The sequence below is a fragment of the Ambystoma mexicanum genome, chromosome 6p, assembly GCF_040938575.1.
Source record: "Ambystoma mexicanum isolate Mex_15411 chromosome 6p, UKY_AmexF1_1, whole genome shotgun sequence".
Taxonomy (NCBI): Eukaryota; Metazoa; Chordata; class Amphibia; order Caudata; family Ambystomatidae; genus Ambystoma; species Ambystoma mexicanum.
Window position 1 is genome coordinate 1050187987 of NC_090935.1, and position 21664 is coordinate 1050209650.

The 21664-nt window shown below is 47.1% G+C and overlaps 1 protein-coding gene across 7 annotated transcripts in view; it reads left to right on the forward strand.

The window, feature by feature from the left end:
* The window catches only part of SEMA4D (semaphorin 4D), a 974222-nt gene that overhangs the window by 495471 nt on the left and 457087 nt on the right, over window positions 1–21664 (forward strand). The gene's annotated exons all lie outside the window — the stretch shown is intronic.

Below are 21664 nucleotides of genomic sequence, written 5' to 3' on the forward strand. Positions count from 1 at the left end.
ATTGGTTTCACTAGTTTTATTTGAGATAGGGAGCCCCCCTGTTGGTTTTAGGGATAGAGAGGCATTCTCCAACCCTTTATTGATAAATAAATGTTTCTGACCATAAATATGCCACCATTGTGTCTGACCCTTACTTCTGCACCCTTGCAATGCTCATGTGCAGTGTATTGTGACAAGGTCTGTTATGTAATGTTATCACGAGGGGACAGAGGGGCTACCCCTCTCGGAGGGATGGGAGGCTTAGCAGGGTGGCATCCAGAGCCCAAATTTCTGCCTCTCCCCAAGTGCATATATGTATATTAATGGTACCACTTTGTATCACCCCATACAGCTGCAAACATACTCATGCCAGACCTTTTCCTGCCATTATAGGCAACCTTAGAAACCTGGGTGTGCCTCCCGCAGAAGGGTAACCTATCAGAATCTATGGAGGGGTTATTTCAGTCAGCAGAGTTCTCCGGGTAGAGGAATGAAAGGGAACACCCAAGCAGCGAAACAGCGGATCCATGCGGCAAGATCCAAATTGGTTAGGGCCAGAAGTACAATGGCAGAAGGATTGGGGAGGATAAGAGGGACATGAAACAGGAAGGTGTGGGTTATTCAGGTGAGGTCAGAGAAGGTGGCAGACAGGAGACCAACATAATAAAGGATGATGGAATAGAGTGTAGAGGCATTTTGAAAAAAAGGTGAGGTATTGGTTGGTGAGAGGAAGTGATACTTGTGAGTGTGCGTGCAAGAAGAGGCGGGCAGAGTAGCTGAAGTATAGAGTGCGGAAAGTAACCAAGAGAGTGAAAGGGAGGCTGTCTGAGAAGGTGGTGTAGAGTAGTTGGGGTAGTTTTAGTGGGGAGGTTGGTTGTGTGGCGAGGGGCGAAGCGCGAGTGGTTGTGTGGTGAAGGGGACGGAAAGAGTAGTGGTTGTCTGGGGAGGATAAAGGTGTAGTGGTTGTCTGGACAGGGTAAGGGAGTCGTGGTTGTATGGAGAGGGTAGCGCAGTAGTGGTTGTATGGAGATGGAAGAGGAGCAGTAGTAGTGGTTGCGAGGAGGAGGAGTAGTGGCTGTGTGGAGAGGTGAGAGGAGTACTAGTAGTGGTTGTGTGGCTAGGAGTAGTAGTGTTTGTATGGCGATGGGAGAGAAGCAGTAGTAGTGGTTGAGTGGAGAGGGGAGATGAGTACTAGTAGTGGTTGGGTGGAGAGGAGGAGGAGTAGTAGTGGTTGTGTGGAGAGAGGAGAGGAGGAGTAGTGGTTGTATGGAGATGGGAAGAGGAGCAGTAGTAGTGGTTGAGTGGAGAGGTGAGAGGAGTACTAGTAGTCGTTGCGTGGAGAGGAGTAGTAGTGGTTGTGTGGAGAGTGGTGGGAGACAGTAGGAGGGATAAACATTGGAGGGTGGAGGTGAGTTGTTGGAGAGCAAGCCATTGGCGGGACAGAGGATAAAGAAGTAGGATAATAATAATAATAATAATAATAATAATAATAATAATAATAATAAAATGAGAGTGTAGAGAAGGTCGGAGTTGGAGGGAGGAGCGTAGCCATAAGAAGTGAGAACAGATGGATCCAGTGAGATGAACATCAGGGCATGAAAGAAAGAGGTTGAAGTGGGGCTTGATGTGTAAGGCACATCTATACAATCCTGTAGAAGTAACTTGAACGTTAGAATAGGCCTCGCATAGGACGTCCCTGCGGGAGATTAGATGGACAAGGCGGTTGCATTTAAGCCCTCCCTACCAGCAAGGTAGCATTTGGATAGCAGGGGTCAATAAGCGCTATGTACTAACCGAGGAAGTAGGGACACCTGGACAAAGGTGGAAACTGCTTTCTTTAGGCGAGAGAACAAGGAACGGCCATCAGCGCCCTGCCTAAGATTTTAATAGAAACCCTTGAACTAGCTCTGTTAGGCCACCTGTGACCATATATGCAATATCTTCACAAATGTGCACTGTGTTCGCAATATAGCTTGATAAGAGAACCCCTTCTACGAGGACCTACCTTTCTGCTTGGGTTAATGTTCTACTGCATAATTGACTAATATCAGGTCTAAAATAAGTTGCTGCACACGCGTCCCTTTCCAATTAAACCCGCGAACCGTTGTGACCAAGGAACGTTTATAATGATGTGGCAGGGATCTGAACATGCACATTGCTGGTGGAGAGGGGGGCCGGTTTCTGGCCATGCTTGGCCAGTTTGAAAAAAATAAAAACATTTAGAAAAAAAAACATTTTGGGAAAAATGTAAATTTTTTTTCCAATGTTTTTTTTTTTCTTCAAAAATCCTTCTTACGTCGATAAATGAGTAACACACGGGTTGGGTGATAATGTAAGCATGTTTGTTCTATAAAAAAGAGCTTAAGCGTAAGTGCTATACAATAACATATCATTTGGCCTTGGAGGTCTGCTTGGATTCACAATAATTTGGTAATATGGCTCTATACACACAGATATTAATGATACATATGGTGATCCATTCTTGTGTGAAATGTATATCACATTAGTGAAATCATAAGCATAATTTTCGTAGTGTACTTAGGAACAATGCTATTTGATGACAGTTTTGTCAAGGGGTGAAAGGCCGTCTTTAATTGCTTCCTGGGATGTCACTTTGAGGTGGGGTCAAATGACATCACTTCCGGTGATGTGGTCAGAGGTCAAGGGTTGTGAGGCGAGGGGTGGGCCACTTTTTTGAGGCGAGGGGGGGGCACTTTTTTATTGTCCCAGTCCGACCTTGCTGACCGGAAAGAGTGGAGCTTCCTCGAACCTTTCCTATAGCACTTTTGTAAAGCAGGAGGTGACTGCTAATTGGGTGTGAGAAACCTTTAAGGTTACTGAAGGGAGGAGGGCAGAGTGACTAGGGGAAAAGGGTTTGAGCCAGCATTAGCATGCCTTCATATGTCCTAAACCCACTGTGATTCCACTGTCTGGTGGAGTGAGGGTTTTTGGAGAACCAATGTATTAGAGCAAACGAGTGAACAGGTTGTGACCCTTTGTAGGCAACCGCATCCAAGTGTTGCAGGAAACCACACACTTTCCATGGCTGGCCGCCAAATGGGACTTTGGAGACAAGAACGGTCATGCCGTTTAGTGACTTCATGCAAGAGGATGCTACGGTTTTGTAGCAATTAGAAGGATGTCCTTTGAGTGGAGAACAGCGGGATTGCTGCTAACATGGAGTATTACGGAGAGACGGAAGTCAAGGGTGCACTAGGTTTGTATAGTGTGAGTTACCATCTCCGTCTAGTTGTGGCTGTAGAGTAGGCTGAGCGAACAGTTGTTGGCTAATGCAGTTCCTCATATCAAAGGATAGTTTAAGAGTAAATGTATTATTTAATCTGGTGGGCACCTTGTAATTTTAGTACAGCAAATATACACGCCAGAGTCTAAACATTCTCTTCTTGTAGGTTTCCGTTGAATCTTGGAGTTTCCAGGATTTCAAGAGGCTCACAATTGTTTCAATTTTTGAGTTGTGCCAGGACTTACTTGAAACCGCTTCCCTTTTCAAGTGCTTCCCTTTTCAAGTGCTTATGTTTTCAGGGCGTCATGGTAAACCGGTTGAGCTGGTCATAATTTAGCAGTGCCCACCTGAGAAGAGCAACCCACCAAAACCTACATAGACCCATAGCAAGTGCCTTAAAGCTTTATTCCTCTGCTGCTATGCTGTGTAGTGTTGTTTTAACCTTGAAAAGTGCAATGCCACCATTTAGATGGCCACTTAGTGCTAATTGTGAGGCTGACACAAATGCTGTAAATCCGTGTTTGTGACATTGTAAAACCTTTTATCTGAATCTGTCGTTTTCGGTTAGTTTTGGTTGCTAGAACAACATGCATACTCTAGAAGCCTCAATGTCTTAGAAATATGCCAAGTGGGAGGATGTGTCTCAAATATATATATGCAAGCACTTGCCTCCCCGCCTCAGCCCCCCCTTTTTAATTTGGTGGTGCTCAAAGAAAGTTGTAAGTCCTGTTTTAATAATATACTCTAGCATTGCCACAGTCACACATTTTTATGCTGCTTGTGCAATAAATAGCATCATGAGGATTACCTCAACAATATATAACACCATTTCATGCTGCGGAGAGCATTTGATTCATAGAGCAGCGAGGCTGATGAAGAGTGAGGATTAGATAGGGAGACTGACAGATGGCACACACGCAATGAGGAAGTTTAGGAACACATTTAGTGTGCCTTGATGGGTGGGTGTGTATGTTGAAGGGGCAATGAGTAGTGTATAACTCACTGAACAAGCTCATCAAATTGGGTTGGGGGGCTGTTGTGTCTCTGTAGGTGAGGAGGTTTACGCTTCCCAGAAGGGCCTCATCCGAGAACCCGTAGCTGTGGTAAGCGTGACCATGATGGAAGGAGTCTGGTCTAGAGTGCTAGTGGGTAATAGAGAGACTGAGTTTTGAGCAGAGTTAAAGTGCTACAGTGAGCGCTCAGGAGCAAATCAGCACTAGAGTGAAAGGCTGATGCACGCTGGGGCTTGAATTGTTGGAGTATTGTTACATTATCCGCGGTTAATCATGGAGACAGCTCAGTTTTTAATATATTTAACAACCACCCTTATCTGTAGTTTTTCTGCCGTCAGCCATGTATGACCACAGTTTGCATTTGACGTTTACCATGATTTTCTGGAAACATCACAATGATAAAGGAAACTCCTTTATTGGGGCTGTATTTAAAACAAAATGTTGGTGCGCTTTTTCCTCGAAAAATAATTTGAGAAACATAACTCCTTGAAAAACAAAGGAGAGAAAAGAAAACAAAAAAGGAGGCAAAGAATTAATGATTTCCAAGGTTATACTGCTTCTCTAGCATGGGGTCTGGCATGGATTCACATGCTCATGAATATTCCCCGTCGTCCGGTTGGGAATCCTCGGTAAAGAAAAAATCTGTTTCAGTTTCGTTTCTGAATTGTCTTTCTACTAGTAACCAATCACTGGGTTCTGGGTCATACTGCCCCCAGCCAATAACTGCCCTTTACCTAAGCACCTCCTCTGGCAGCCATCTTCAGATTTTTACCGCAAGTTCAAGTGTTGGGAGTCCTTGTGCTGTAGCTCTCGAAATTTTACTGCGTTTTGCAAATTTTCAAAGAGATTTCATCTCATTTTTCGGTCAATCGAGCCTCAAGCTCCACCGTTTCTACTTCCAATCAACGGGGACCCGTTTCAGACTTTTTCCTACACCCCTCAAGGGCGAATATTTCATTGAGTTTCACTTTCCGGAAGATCTTGAGGCCTACCCCGCGTGGACATGGCCCAGGAAAAAGGAAACACGATGCCCGGACCTAAGCTCTTCAGGAGCTGCCCTGGATGTGGACTGCAGAATGTCTTCAAGGAAGATGAACAGTCTCGATTTCTCTACTGCCTTCATGAAGACAAAACACACGTGGAGAAGGACTGCGTTTTGCAAGAACATGTCCGAGCGGACGATGAGGGATTGTCGTACCCGCCTCGCCAACTGGCTGGAGGGGAAGAGCCCAGCAGCGGGTGAGAAAAAGAAGTCGTCCGAGCGGTCTTCTAAGTCCTTTGAGGGGGTTCCGGCGATGGGGGGCCCAACAAAAGGCTAAGCACCGCGAGTCCACGGGCACTGGGAGTGCCGAATGGTCGGGCTCCTCGGCTGCCAGACAGGGCGCAATTTCACCGACGCCATCAAACACGAGCCAACGCTCTGGCTGGGGGAAGAGGAAAGCAGAGAACCCGGGTAAGCTTCGGGAGAAGTCCCAGTCGATCCCGACGACAGCCGAGAGGGAGCTAGGCGGTGACCCTCCCCCCAGGGTGAAGGCCTCAAGCGCACCCAAAGTCGTGAAGACCTTGATTCACCCAGCTAAGGCCTCTATCGAGGGAGTCGTGGCGGCCCTGGTGAAGCTTGTGGAGGCGACCTCGGGGCCTAGAGTTTCCCTGCCACCGTGGAGGGAATCCTCTTTTCAGCCCATCGATAAGACCCCTGTGAAAACCCCGGTTTGAAAGGAGGGGGGGGGCAGGTGGCCATTACGGACACGGATACAGCCTCTGAAGAGGAACTGGCTTGAGTATTGAAGATCCTGAACAAGAAGTTGGAGAAGTCTGGTCCCATGGGAAGGATCCCGAAGAGGCAGACGAGGAGAGCGACGGCGGTGGTGACGTGGAACACGTGGAGGCAGAGGATTCCACTCCCCAACCCCCTGGGCCACAAAACAACTCGGGGGCGATCCTGATGATGATCCAGGCCTTGTGTACGGAGATAAGGAAAAGGTTGCCCTTACCACCAACGGACGACCCAGCGGAGCCTGAACCGTCGGAAAGCCCTCCAAACAAGCGGAGGAGAATTCATCCACTCCCTCCTTTCCAGCCTTCTCGGCCTGCACAGCCTTCTTCCCCGTCTCCTGAGCCGAGGGATGATACGGGAACAGAGACAGCCACAACGGGGACAGATGACGACGGTGGTGACGACTGGATGGACCTTCCATCACCACCTGCTCGGGCCTCCCCACCCGATGAAATCGGTTCATTCCACGCCATGGTCGCCAGGGCATCCGAGCTCTTCCAGCTCTGCCCCGTGGAAGAGAAGAAGGAAGGTTTCCTCTATCAACGATGGGAGGCCAAAAGGAAGATCTCGGTCCCGTTAGTCAATGACATCTGCGACGAGGAGCTGTTGCTCCTGAAGAACCCATCCACGGCCCCTGCCAAGAGAGACCGGTACGAGAAGAAGTTCCGGATTCTGCCCCCATGTGCCTTAGGGCACAGCCTACCCCGGACTCGGTTGTCTCCGCGGTGGCCAAGAAGAAAGCGGCGGGGGCGACGGCGTCATCTTCGACATCTCTGCTGGACGGCGAAGGGAAGAAACCGGACGCCATGGGACGGCGGGGTCATCTCGTCGGCAGCGACTACCATTAAAGCGGCCAACGCCCTCGCGATTGTGGCCTGCTATAACAGGGAGCTATGGTTTAAGATTGCTCCCCTACTGGATTTCCTCCCACGACAAGAGGGCGAGGCCCTGGAGATCCTATGGGAGGCAGAGGTGGCGTCGGACCACGCCATAACGGTAGCCATGGACATTGCCGACACAGGCTTCCGCCAGATGGGTACAGCATTTGCCTTCGCTGGCGCTGTTGGCTCAAGGCAACCGATTTCCATCAAGACGTGCAGAGCAGGGTCCTGGACATGCCCTTCGACGGGAACAACCTGTTTGGCAAGGCAGTGGACGAGTCTCTGCAAGCCATCAAGGCCGACACGGAGACGGCTCGTGCCTTAGGCGTTCTTCAGCAAAGACGGCCGCCCTTTTGGGGCTCCGGAGGCAAGCAAGGTGCCTCCAAGGGACTCGGCGACAGCTCCTCGACGTACCGCCAAGCGGCCCGCTCCTTGTCACAGGAGGCCTAGAGGGGACCCGGCAAGCAAGGAGGATCTTGTCGTCGCCAAGGAGGCCAGGGCGGCAAGGCCACCGCCAAGCAGGATTGAACCGGCCGTAGCGTCGGGCCCCCATTGAGCACCTCGGTGGGAGGCCAGCAGGCGAACTTCGTCAGCGTGTGGGAGTCCATCTCCACCGACCATTGGGTGCTGGATGCCCTGGCCCGCGATCTCGCACTGGAATTTCTAAGAAAGTGTCCCTGTATTCCACCTGTGGCCAGAAAGGAAAACCACGTCCCGCAACTACTACTGGAGGTACGAGTGATGTTAAAGTAGGGAGCCATCAAACTCGTCCCAAAGAGGCTCCAGGGCTCCGGAGTATACTCGCGGTACTTCCTCGTAAGGAAAAAGACCGGCGGTTGGCGACCCATCCTGGACCTTCGTCTAAACAAGTACATCAGGTCCCAGAAGTTCCGGATGGTCTCCCTCCAGCACGTGCTGGGACAACTGGAGGAAGGCGACTTCCTATCGTTGCTGGACTTGGAGGACGCCTACTGAAAAAAACATTGAAAGGTTCTGCGATTCGTAGTCCAAGGACGGCACTACTAGTTCAAGGCCCTTCCCTTCGGACTGAAGTCGGCGCCCAGGATGTTCACCAAGTGCCTAGCACCAGTCGCGGCGTGGCTGCGTCTACAGGGGATCCACCTCTGCCCATACCTGGACGACTGGCTCATCCGGGCAGAGTCAAGGGAACTCGCCGTCAAACACACAAGGAAGACCGTTCAACTGCTCACGGATCTGGGATTTTCAATCAACTTCACAAAATCCCACCTGGTACCGTCATAAGTCGCCCTGTTCCTGGGAGCCATGCTCCACACAGTGGCGCGACTAGCATCTCTGTCGGAGGAAAGGACGAAGGCCATCCTGGGCAAGGTGCAACGGCTGTCGACCATGGACGTGGCCAAGGTGAGGACCGTCGAGTCCCTGCTCGGCATGATGTCCGCCTGCATTTACCTCGTGTGCCTTTGCAGACTACAGATGCGACCACTGCAGGAGTTCCTCGACGCCCGTTGGATGCAAGCGACGGGCAACTTCGAAGACAGGACCTCACTCAACAAGACCTTTCGACAAGCGATCCAGTGATGGGAATGGACTTCCAGACCCCGGCCCATCAGGAGACTGTGACGACAGATGCCTCCCTCGAGGGATGGGGGGGCGCACTCCGGTGATCTCCACGCAGGAGGCCTTTAGCTACCGGAGGAGAGGTCACTACACATCAAGGTCCTGGAGCTCTGTGCCGTGTTCTGGGCCCTCAGGTCGTTCCTTCCGTCCCTCAAGGGGAAGGTGGTGAGGATCTTCACAGACAACACCACGACGATGTTTTACATCCGGAATCAGGGAGGCACCAGATCCTGAGCCCTATCCAAGGAGGCCCAGGATTGTGGCATTGGGCCGTCGCCCAAGGGATGTTTCTGGTACCCTTCCACCTGGCAGGAATAAAAAACACCATCACCGACGCACTCAGCAGGGGGCTGCGCTCGTGCCACGAGTGGGAACTGCGGCAGGATCAAGTGGACCTCCTCTTCCGACGATGGGGAAATCCCCAGATCGACCTGTTCGCGACGGCGGCGAACACAAAGGGCCAGAGGTTCGCCAGCAGGTTTCCCCAGCTGGGGAGCATGGGTGATGCCTTCTCGTTCCCCTGGGATGGCCTGTTCCTGTATGCGTTCCCCATGTTGCCGTTGCTGCTGCGACTCATCAACCAACTCAAACGGTCCCGGTGCATGATGATCCTCATCGCACTGGCGTGGCGGAGGCAGATTTGGTTCCCGGACCTTCTGGACATGTCAGCGTCCCCCCCCAGTCAAACTGCCGACAGACGCGGATCTCCTCATCAAAGGAGGCACCATCCTCCACCACGATCCAGCGTCGCTAAACTTGCAGGCCTGGCTCCTGCAGCGCTAGAGTTTGGAGGGTACGATATCCCTGCGGACTGCAAGGAGGTGCTTGCAAAGGCCAAGGCGCCCTCGACTCTAAAGTGTTATGGACACAAATGGAAAAAGTTCTCTGTCTGGCACAGAAGATTAACCCTCTGCGGATTACGGCCCCTCGGGTGCTGCCGTACCTACTGTCGCTGGCCAAGGCGGGGCTGGCGCACGCCTCCATCAAGATCCATCTAGCGGCTATTTCCCGCTACGCCAGGACCCCGGGGAGATCATCTCTCTGGTACCATCGCCTGGTGAAGGAGTTTATGAAGGGACTGTTCCGGTAATTCCCGCTGGTGAAGGCTCCAACCCCGGCATGGGAACTCAGCGTGGTGCTGTCCAGGCTCATGGGGCCGCCATTCGAGCCTCTGCATTCAGCACCGTTGAAATTCCTGTCGTGGAAGACAGCGTTTCTTGTGGCCATCACCTCCGCACGATGAGTGGGAGAGATCCAGGCCCTCTCCTGTAAACCTCCATACTTGACCTTTCACGATGCAAGGGTGGTGCTGAGGACGCACCCCTCCTTCATGCCCAAGGTGCCGTTGGACTTCCACCTCAACGAGCCCTTGGTGTTGCATGTTTTCTTCCTGTCACCTTCGTCGCCAGCTGAGGGGACTTTGCACTAGCTGGATATGGCTAGAGCGCTAAAGTTCTAGGTGGACCTCACAAAGAGTTTTCGGATGACATCACAGCCGTTTGTTACCTTTTGGACCTGTGAGCCAAGGGAAGGCCCTCTCGAAGGCTTCCATTTCCAGATGGCTCTCTGGCTGCATTATGCACTGTCACCAGTTGGCAAACGGACCATTGCCCGGCCGTCCGAGAGCCCATTCAACCAGAGCGATCGCTGCTACCACGGCGTTCCAGTCTGGTGTGCCCCTGCTCGACATCTGCAGGGCTGCTACATGGAGTTCAACGCACACCTTCACGAGATTCTACTGCGTGGACCGGGATTCCATAGAGGAGTCCAGAGTCGGCCAGGCAGTGCTGAGCAACCTGTTCGCTTAAGGTGAGCCTGTTGAAGAGTTAGGAGATGCTTAATGTTGAGTTGTTGTATTGCTTAATGTTGAACCTTGCCACCTCCCGTAGTTGTGCATGTGTACTGCTATGTATTCTTATATTCATGAGCATGTGAATCCATGCCAGACCCCATGCTGGAGAAGGAACACGTTACTTATCTGTAACTGTTGTTATCCAGCATGGGTCTGGCATGGATTCACATGCAAACCCTCCCTCCGACCCCTCTGCGGCTCTTCACTTGCTCCTACTGCCACTTTACGTGCTACCACATCTGAAGATGGCTCCCAGAGGAGGGGCTTAGGTAGAGGGCAGTCATTGGCTGGGGGCAGTATGACCTAGAGACCAGTGATTGGTTACTAGTAGAAAGCCAGTTCAGAAACGAAACTGATTTTTTCTTTACCGAGGATTCCCAGCCTGACGACGGGGAATATTCATGAGCATGTGAATCCATGCCAGACCCATGCTGGAGAACAACAGTTACAGGTAAGTAACTTGTTCCTACTCTTCACTTTCAATTCAGGGGCATACTATTGAGGTGTTGAACAAAGTTTAAGTTTTGGAAATTGAGTGTTTTTCTGCCCACATTTTAGTGTGGGAAAACAAGCCCACAGTCATTACACCCACTACCATTAACCCATGTCACAGTCCTCACTGGGTATGGAAAGTTGCACCGCAGATGAGCCCTACATGTGCCTTTTAAAAAGGAAAACACACCCGACGAGGCTGAAGATGGCGTAAGACTTTTTTCGTGTCTGTCCTCCTGCACTTAGTTAGGTGCCTAGTAATCCATATGAACGGGTAGGCTTTATAGCCTCAATATACTTGTAGCCTTTCCATAACGCCCCAGTCCCAATCATACAATTTTTATTTTTAGCCCTGTTAAGGTTTCACAGAAGTAATTCAGAATCCACCCCAAGGTATCAAGTGAAATAATTTAAAAATGGAACAGATTTTTCTAAAAGGATGCATTTAAGATCTTCAAACAAATATTTAGGAGCGGGAACCAAATTCTTTGCATCGGACAGTTCTTTCTATCGAATGTGAGTTAGTATAAACGTTAGACCGAATTCATACCTAATCGGGCAATTAATAATTAATTTGGGATTTAATTAACTTGCACTTCTACATTGGCAGTCCATCTATGTGTTGACTGTATTCCATCCACACAAATACTAAACCAGCAGGGATCCCAAACATGAAGTTTAGACGGGCATAGTACAACAGGTGTATACCTCCTTCGCCTCATTTAATAGAGTAGGCAGAGAGTAGGCTTCCCCTTCAGGAAGGTTATGAGCTGAGAACAGTAGCAACCCAAACAACTTAACTACAGTGGTTACAAAAGAAAAATTTCCAATTAAGATTCTATATACATTTGAACTTTAAATCAATCATAAAATGCAACCAATTAATTATAAAACACTAGAAAATCCCACCCCTGTGAAAGAAACCCAGAGAATGCAGTCTTTGGTGAAAAGTTACTCGGCTTAAGTGAACAAGGGTATTCAGGCAATAGATTTGGCAACAATATTCAAGGATGTGTCTAGGAGCTTCACGAGATGATGATTGAGTGTTGGGTTGGAGACTGGTCAACTGAGTCCAACATGGTGCAGTCGAAGCAGCAATGCCATGTGATGCAAAACAGCTTGGGACAGGCAATGTTGGTAGCTCACCAGCAGTTCAATGTGTCTTCTTGACTTCTGGTTTGTTGGAAAGTCCAATTCTAGGTCAGCATGACAAAGTGAGCCTTAGTCCTGCACTTTCAATCCAGGAAGTTGTCTGGCACACATGGGGGAGATGTCTGGGGGGGGGGAATGTTTTGGGGGGGAAGGGAGAGAGGGAGAGAGGGGGACAGGGGAGAGTGGGGGAGAGGAGGAAAGGTGGGGATCAGATGGTGGAACGCTTCTCTAAGTCTGTTAACCTATTTTATTGTCTAGTCTAGCTCTGTTACGTTCCCATGTTTGCTGACTTCAAAAGGAATCTGGTTGTCAGCACCCTGGTGTGAGTGTGAATTGCTGTGTCAGTGCTACCTTTGGGACACCTGTTCCCAGAAGATCTCCTGGAGAGGGTTCTTGTGCTTTTGGCGAAGGTGTTTCCCTTCCTGCATGGGGATCAAATAGGCTGCATTCTGGCCCTTTGTTCTCATGGCATCTGTGCAGATGGTCCAGACATAGCTGTGCTATGCTCACAGAGCTCATACTTGTCGTATATCAAATTGTTGTAGCTGATTAATTGTGGCTATTAACCATCACCATGCCACAGCCATACTTGTATTTACAGATTTATGTGCCACCAGACCATGGCATGCAATTATTAAGTTTGGAAACAATAGGGAGGAAGTTTAAAAAGCCACACCTGCCAGCTGTCATGAATATACATAACTATAAGCCTAAACTATTCCAATGCAAGGCTGGGTCTTGGAAATATATGCAGACTGTCTCAGCAAAGGCACTTTTGCCCTATAATTTTGGCAGGGAGAATTTATGAAAGGTGGGTATGATTAGCAGACCTGCCTTTCAGAAACCGTATTACCCTTATCATTCTCTGGCAATAGAAATCCTACAAGCTAGTGCTTTCACACCCTTGCTGATGGCAATCAGCCACAGGTGCACTGAACAAGGTATTATTGTCCAGCATTTAGCTATTTACACTAATAAAATTCATATGACCTAATAAAGTATCTATGTAAATTCAGATGCAGTAAGAGGAACAGTACAGAAAAGCCTGATACTGATGCTCACTAAAGCCTGCACCAAATGGACCAGGAGTCTTCAAAGCTAAGTAGTGCCATATATGTTATTGCATTATGGTACAAACATGTGCAAATTCCTGAGCTTGCACTTAGGTTTATATATATTCTGCAATATGATTAATAGAACTTAATTTTGTATCTCGGCCTGTTCAGATGCCTTAAAGAGGAACAGTACACAGCATTACAATTTAAAGCCATTATCCATTTCAGGGATAAGGAATCGAATTTACTATCAAAGTAGTAGTGGTTGAGTTTCAATTACGTTTCTTCTTAATTTGTGTTTGGGGTGAAGTCCTTCTACAGAAGGGTTCTCGAGATGTGTAGATGACGTGAAAGTCACATATAAGGGACAATGAATAAGTATGAGGGAAACTACTCAATATCCCTACATTTGTTTAACCCAGAGTAATTTGCTGACAAAGAACTGTATCCAAAATCATTTTCCACATCTATAAATCGGAACACCAATAAACTAGAAGTCCCACTTAATTTAATATTGAAGACTATGTGACTGGGGTATATGTGGTGCTGACGTACTTGTTTTATGATATATGATATGATAGGTTATTTATAACGTGCTTAATACCTAGAGGTTTCTAAGCGCAGACCCGGGGTTGGAACCTGTGGTGATCCGTGTCGTCTTGTTTCCAAGGCGAGGATGTTGCCCCTGAGCTATCCTCCTGAGACATGGCCACAACTCCAATGAATTATTGATGAGTAGATGAACTAATTCATCATTACTTTTCTGTTTTTCTCTCCATTTTATATTTCATATTTTCTCCTCCTCTTTGTAGGTGTGTTTTGATTTGTTTGACCTTGGTCATAACTTGTGTTGTGGATTTACTAATGATCTACTCTTTTATACTTTGACTTTCTGAACAATTTATTGCATGCAAATGTTTCCTTTTTTTCATATTTTAGTAACTCACAGAAGGTTTCTATTGTATTTCCCTGAGGAGGGACTTTTGCGGAAAACACGTGTTGGCAATTTGTGAGAATTCACACGATAAACACAAATGGTGGAAAATAAATATCTAAATGAAATAAATGACAAATATTTTTTGATATTTGCCAAGCTCTTTTTCTGAGTCGCAGTTAGATTTCTTGGAAGGTTATTGCTTTCTGCCATGAACCGGGTTGGTTCTTGAATGGTACCTTTTTTAAAGTAATTTATGTAGAGTTTTCCAAGTAGTGAAACGTTCCCTCATAGGATATAGTGGGACAAAGTCTGTAGGCAGCGCCTTGGTATGGGCAAAAGTCGGATAAGTCAATTGCCATGTTTGAGACCCAGCAGGCCCAGGAAGAAGAGAAACAAAGTAGGATTTGGACCAACGTAAGTGATTGGCATAATGCGGTTGAAAGTGACCTCCGAAAACCCACAACCATGGCTTATAGGCACCCTTGAGGGTAAGGATCTTGAATAACCCACCAACCTAGTTCCAAGCTGATTCCAAGAGGTAAATACTTATTGTAGCAGTTCCCAAAAATACAGCTCAGCGACAGCCTGGTGAATAGAAAATCTTCCTGTGTCTGTATAATTACAGGATCTGGTCACCCAGGGACTTGAACCCCGGATCAAGGATGACCCAAATTACTTAAAAGATCAATTGATCTTCACAGGAGTGGGACAAACCAGTGAGGAGAGAAAGCCACGCCTAAATTGACTACCAGAAGATGGTGTTACCCGACTCTTGATGGCTAAAAAAATACGCAGGGCACTCAGCCAGCAGAAAATGGTCCCACTGAGCAAACGGAGTAGACCCAGGATGGCCCAGGTGAATAGCAGAGGTGGGGTTGCTGTGTCCCACTACCCTGCTGCAAAACCGCAGTTTCCTTATCCAAGGTGCACTCTGGTAATCCATAAAGACTGCTGTAAAATGGCCCAGTACGGTCCCACAAACGCTGCCCTAGCCGTAGGCAGCCAGGGAGAGGTTGAGGACAGCACGGCAAGGACATCTAGCAGCCAAAAAACTGAAACCAGGGCGCAGGGAAAGGGAACAGAGCCCAGCCACTATGGTCAGACCCAGTCCTAAAATTGCAGCAGCAGGTTTGGTGCAATATTCTCCAGCAGATAAGTAAACCTGCAGAACTGAGGGAAAGTTTGTGTGTACCCTAGATATACCCAATCGCTCACGTGCTTGCCAATGCCAGCTCTCCAATCACATACAAAGGCACTAACACCAAGTTTTTAGTGGCTAGCCAATTGAGCTGTCACTAAAAACCACCAAAAATTCAGGTTTGCCTGTACAGTGTGTAATTGGCCTACCTTGGGCTCGGGACAGTCCAAGCTGACATAGGGGGTTCAGATCGGGGCTCAGAGTGAGCCCGTGTTGGCACATCAGCCATTTAAGGCCTGTCTCGTGGTTTCTCCAAATTTGTTTGGAACGGCTCAAAAACCAAACAGCACATAGCAGGACTTTAAAAATACAATACATCAGTACCCCATTAGCTACCAAAAAGGTGCATTGAGCTACCAATGCAGCAAATCTGTTTGATGAAGCCAAAACTAAAGTACTGCTGCCACCAGCCTTCTCTAAAAACCAATGGAGGATGATATAACCCTACAGGCAAAATGGGTTGCTTAAAAAGGCACCGATGTAGTAGGACAATATACTTGAAAAGGGCTATGGTGACAGTCTACAAACATTTCACATATCAGCATTCATGTTCGTATGCACACTCACTGTAAATTAAATATTCATAAGCACATAGCCTTTTAGAATAAAAAAAGAAACATTAACTCGCTCCACTTTACTCATTTGCAACGCTACTTAAATTCAAGGTAGCTCACATTAGGAGAATAAGAAAGTGGTGTAAAGTTTTCTGTTGTGAATGAAGGTTTCATTTGTGGTGTAAGACTATTTTTATGTTCATGAATGTCATTTATTTTTAATAACCCTAACTTAGGTATTCCCAGCGTTTATAAGCTTCACTTTTTATAGATAGTAACTTTAAAAAATGTTGGGTTTCTCGGCTATAATCTTGTTAAATATTCCTCATGCCAGCTGGAGTTTAATGTTTTCTACAGGACGCGGATATACTTCTCCATCTTCAGGTGAAGGAAAGTTTGTGTTAGTAAAGTATGCACATCTGGAGAGGATCAAAGGCTCACAAGAACCTGTTGACAGGATATTGTAGGTCCTAGCCCTTTGATCTATGTTTATTTGAAAGTTTGTTTTTTAGATTTCTGCATGCCAAACGTACACGTGTGCTGATGCCCTTAATATAAGAAGTACTAGATAAACTGTTTAGCTTATTTAAATATCTATAACCTTACAGTTACTGTAGTTTATATTTGTGCTGCAGATTACCCTCCTCTGGCTGCACCGATTTTATTTATTTTTTTATTAACCTGGGGTGTTTTAGAGCTAATTTTATTTAACCTTTGCATTTAATTCAATAGTATCTCTTTATGATGCCGTAGAGCAGGAGTAATAACCACTGCACTCCAGATGTTTAGGCCTACAAGCCCAAGACGGCATAGTCCATGCTGTGGGATCATGGGAGTTGTAGCCCAAACATCTGAAGAGCCACCGGTTGGCCCTCTGCCATAGACCATTTAACCTTCTATCACCTCCCTCTATCTTGCCCCGATTGACTGTTTTAGCTTCCCTTTTTTCAAGATCCAAATCAGTTCTTTGTGCCAATACATTTTTTCTCCAAACGTTTGCCTCTGTGCAGCCTGTTGAATTGTTAATCGCCATATTCTGGCTGTATTTATTTTCCAGCTGTGTAATTTGTGTACACCTTTTGCTTATGGTGTCCAATAGGAAAGTTAGTATCTTACATTGCACGTAACATGATGTGTTGGGGGAGAATCTGGAGACGGACAAGGTGGTATTGCGTCTGACTTCGTTATTTTCACTCACAATCCTATTCTTTCCCTGATTTTAAGAATCTTAGCCCTACTCTACAAAAGAAATACAAACGAACATGCTGGTCAGGATGTCTTTACAATAATCAAAGTCCCCCATCCAGAAATCCTATGCTGGTCTGAGTCTGTCCCTACCACCATGATAAAATATCGATAATATATATAACATAATTACAACAAAAATTACAACTGGGCCCTCTGCCCTGTCAAGTGGCTGGTTTTTGACCTCCACCCTTATCTGTCTTTAAGAGGACTCCAGTCCCTGGTCCAAAGTCTAAGTCGGTAGGCTGGGTAAGTGAATCTTTGGCACAGTCCCATCCAGTCTACACATTCTCACCCTGCCTTGGGGTTTTGTTCCTTTCACCCTGCCTTGGGGTTTCACTTCTCCCACACCACCTTGGGGGTCTCTGCTCTCTCACCTCGCCTTGGGGTCTCACTTACCCCACCTTGGGAACTCCCTTTTCACCCCACCTTGGGGTTGTGCTTTCTTCACCCTGCCTTGGGGGCTCATCGGGTCAGTCTTGTTGCTGTGCTCCTCGGGTGAGTCTTGGAGATGGGCCCACTCGACAGTGCTTCTCCATCCTCTACTCCAAAGCCAGCTTCGGAAGGACCTTGCCCTACCTTCCCACAGTCCTCCAGCTGGTCCCCGGTGCCGACCTCTTGACATGTTTGGTGGGGGCTGATACAGAGGTTGGCTGCTTGTTTCAGCCTGGCGGTCTCGGCCGAGGGTGGGGCTTTGACCTGTGTACGCTCTGCCTACTCTGACATGCCTCCCAGAAGGAGGGTCTCCTCCACCACCAACTCTGTGGCTGTCTCACATTTCATTCTCCAACACTGGTTGGCGTTTTAGCTTCCTTTTGGCCTGAGGTGGTCCTTCCCACTGTGCTCTGCCCCGGTGATCCATGTGCAACCAGAGGGTCAGAAATCACATCAGCCATCCTTGCATGTTTTTTCCAGTCATATATGTTAATTCTCATGTAGCCAACAAAGATTCTGGAGTCCTGAATGGACGATAGGACAGGGCAACGTACTGTTCTTGGAAGCAAGAACACGCAGAGCAACAGAGATTCGAAACTCATATCCGCGCTTAGAAACACAAATCGAGTATTAAGCACGTTATAAAAAACCAATTGGGTACAAAAAGTAAATGTATATCCCATTCTGGGGATCTCCTGACCTCCAAGGGGTGAGGGGATGGGGGCACCAGCTGTAAAATCCAGTTTGCCATGTCCCATAGTGCCTTCTCACCTCCCTAGTGCCATAAAGGCTTGCTCCCCCTTGCAGAGAGGGTGGGACACATTCCCTTGATTCCTTGATTCCTTGCAATGATCATGAAGCATCAGCATGGTCTAGCTGCAATTGCTGCCCTGTTATGTTTCTGCTTCTCAAGACCATCTGATTAAAGCATCTCAGCACAATCTCCTGTCCTGAGAGGTACTATCAATGAAATCTGTAGACCATGTCCAATCCATCCTGGGTGCCTGTGCTTTGTACCAAAGAACTCAGAATATAACACTGAGGCCTCGGCTGAACCCTTGGGCAGCAAATGTGCCAAAGAGCCTTGAGGTTTAGATCGCGGTCAGCAGCAAATGCAGTTATTGCCATCTCCAAAAGATCATAAATCATTCTCTGTTCTCTTCAATATCACGAGATAATTGGTTATCAAAACCTCATTGAGGGCACCATGAAATCGGTTTCTTATAGATCAAGGATCTTTGTAAAACATTCATAATAGCCAATATCATAACATTGTAAATTGCTGTGAAAGGACTGACCAGCAATTAAAGAATTGCTGCAATGGGAAAGCTGAACACCAATACAAAAGTCACTGCTGATGTTATATTAATGCTGAGGAGTATCCCATCTTGACAGAAAAAACGTGCAGAAGTCCTTTCTAGAAAACCTTGACTGGATTGGGGTCAAAGACAACTGCAAGGTTGTGAGCCTTGGGCAAGAGAGCAAAATGGCCAGAAAGGAAGATGATAGGAGAAGGGGAAGGGACATGAAACTGGGAGAAAGACGTTAGTTTTTTTGAGATTTCAGTGTGATGCAGCAGAGAGCCATCCAGTAATGGATTGCAGCAAGACAGTAATACGGTCCAAGATAGCTGGAATGATGAATGAATGAATGAAGGAAGGAGAAGAGAAAAAGATGTGGTGTTGAGGTGACCGTGAAAGCAAAAGGACAAGCTATGTCTTCTTAGGGCTGAGGTGTAGACGGTAAAAAGCAGATGCCCAAGGACTGATGGGGAGAGAAGGGGTCAGAGGTTGCGAGTTATAAGAGATTTTGAAGGTGCAGCCTTCCACGTAGGAGGCAATCTAGGCTCAAGCAGATTTGCAAAGCCCAAGGTCCTGCAGAGTGAGGAGGAGAAGAGTGGTTGACAGTGCCAGAGCAGCCTATAGGTCCCAACGGATTAGTATAGAAAAGAATTTGGTATGGCTAGCATTACAAAGAAAGTTAGGGACCTGCAAGAGTGCCATCTCGGTTTGCAACAATTGAAGTGGATCTCCAAGGCCATTATCCTCCAGGTACTTTGTGATCTGGTTAAAAACTACTCGCTCAAGAATCTTTCAATAAAGATGTTGGAGGGAAACCATGCAGTAGTTCACTGGGATGCTTCAGTCCACAGAGTTTCTTCAAAAGGCGTAGGACAGTGGCAGATTTGAAGGGGATAGGGAGGAGTTTAGCAGAGGGAGAGTTTAAAGCGCTCGGAGATAAGGGCAAGGAAATGTGACTAATTCTTTGACCATTTGAGAAGTAAACTGGTCAATAGGAGTGCAAGAGGGGTTGGCGTTGCAAATGACGAGTGTTAGTTTGGTGGTAAAAGTAGGAGAAAAATAGACCAGAGTAGAAGTGATGAGGGGGCGGGGAGAGGTAATGGGAGGGGATAGGGCGGAAAGGTGATTGGAGGGTTCTGGGTGCAATGCACTTTGTGTGGTTTTAGAGGAAAAGTTGTGAGCGAAGTCATTAACAGGGAGGAGGCTATGAATATTGGTCTGAGCAGAGTTTGGAAGGTAGATGAAAGTTTGCAGCAGTGATTGTGAAGGGAGGAGATGAGCTTTGTCAGATTCCAGTGCAGAGCTGAGTCCAGCAAGGGAATATTTGTAGGCTTCTGAGGGTCTTTGATTTGCACCAGTGTTCTAGGTCACAGTGCATGCTTGCTGAGGTGATGGCTGAGGGCAGGGGTAGAATGATGTAAACCTGAATGCAGGTTAGTGTTGGCCAAAGGGAGTCCTAAGGGCATAGACTTCATTTGAGGGGCAGCTATGGATGCCAACTGCTACCCTGGTAATCTCCCTGGTACACATGTCAGTTCCTCTGCAACCCCTGGCCCAGTGGCATCACACATGGATGTCAGAATGATTTTATTGCACAGCGAGAACGCACTGTTGTCTGAAATAACTTTTATTTCGGTATTCGGAGTGTGTTTAGTCCCATTCACATTTTCTAAATTATCTGCTTCTACAGTGGGAGCCACCACCACTAGTATTCCTGAATGATGGTATGTTTTTTCCATTTTCGCAAAGAAGCTAAACATTTTCCACACTAGCACATGACCTGGTATATTCAGAATTATTACTTTGAGTAGCTGTATTCTTGTGTGTACGTTTTCTATGTCTGTGTTTGTGTTTGTGTGTGTGTGAGCGCGCGTGCGTACCATCCCTCTGTTTTAAGTCTTGTGTGACACTTTATTGTAAACCACGCAAAGAAGTTATTTCTATGTACATCTGGACATTTAAGAAATGTGCAATGGCAATAGCTTAGTAATTTGATATTGTCTGCTCATGAAAGAACGCAATTGAAAAATCTTGGTATATTGGTGCAAAGGAAATATGCCATGATAGGAAATGTGATCTATTGGCCAAATGGAAGACAGTAAAATAGGCACAGATCCCAGCTTAGCCACTTAGCCACTTAGCCAGCATGGGTGATCCTGGGTAAATCACTGTACCTGTTGAGGCCTGATGTTCTCTAATTTATCGAATTGAGCTAAATCAAATAGATCCAGTTAAGTTTGCACTATAAAAAAAACAAACCGAATCGTGCATGTATAATTGCATAAAATTACAACAATTTGGCAATGATCACACTTAGGCTTATGAAACTGTAGCTTCCATTTGATGATTCTACATATTATTTGAGGCTTAAACCGGTATACGATGGCATGATAAGTGTATGAGGTTGCACTGAGCATTTTATACCCGTAGGCTTGTGGCTATACCTAGTATGGGAGGTATTAACAGATATCCTGTACCAGTGACTGACCATATCAGACAGTACTAACAGAAGAAAGAAGTCCTTCTAGCCTATGATGATTTTACAGGGTCTACCCCTGGCATCTCATGGCTGCACCCATTACATATTGGGATAGCACTGTAGTTAATATATGGTTGAAAAGTAAAATATTGTTTTGTCCCATTTGGTATATTTGTTATTGTATAAATTGTGCATTTATTGCTGGATTATTTGTACTTTTATGTCGCTTCCTGTTTTGGTGGCTGGGTAAAATGTCATATGGCCACGCTTGCCGTGATGTTGTCTGGATCAAAGGTGATGGGGTGTCACTTCCTGTGGTATCACGTCCTGTGCTGCTATAGGGTATACAATGGCACTTCAGCCACGCCTGGCATTCTGGTTAACTGTCGTCCCTGCCTAAGTGCATAGTGAAAGTCAGAAAAGGCATGGTCCATATAAGAGGCATGACTAGGGGAAGAGGTCCTCGCATCT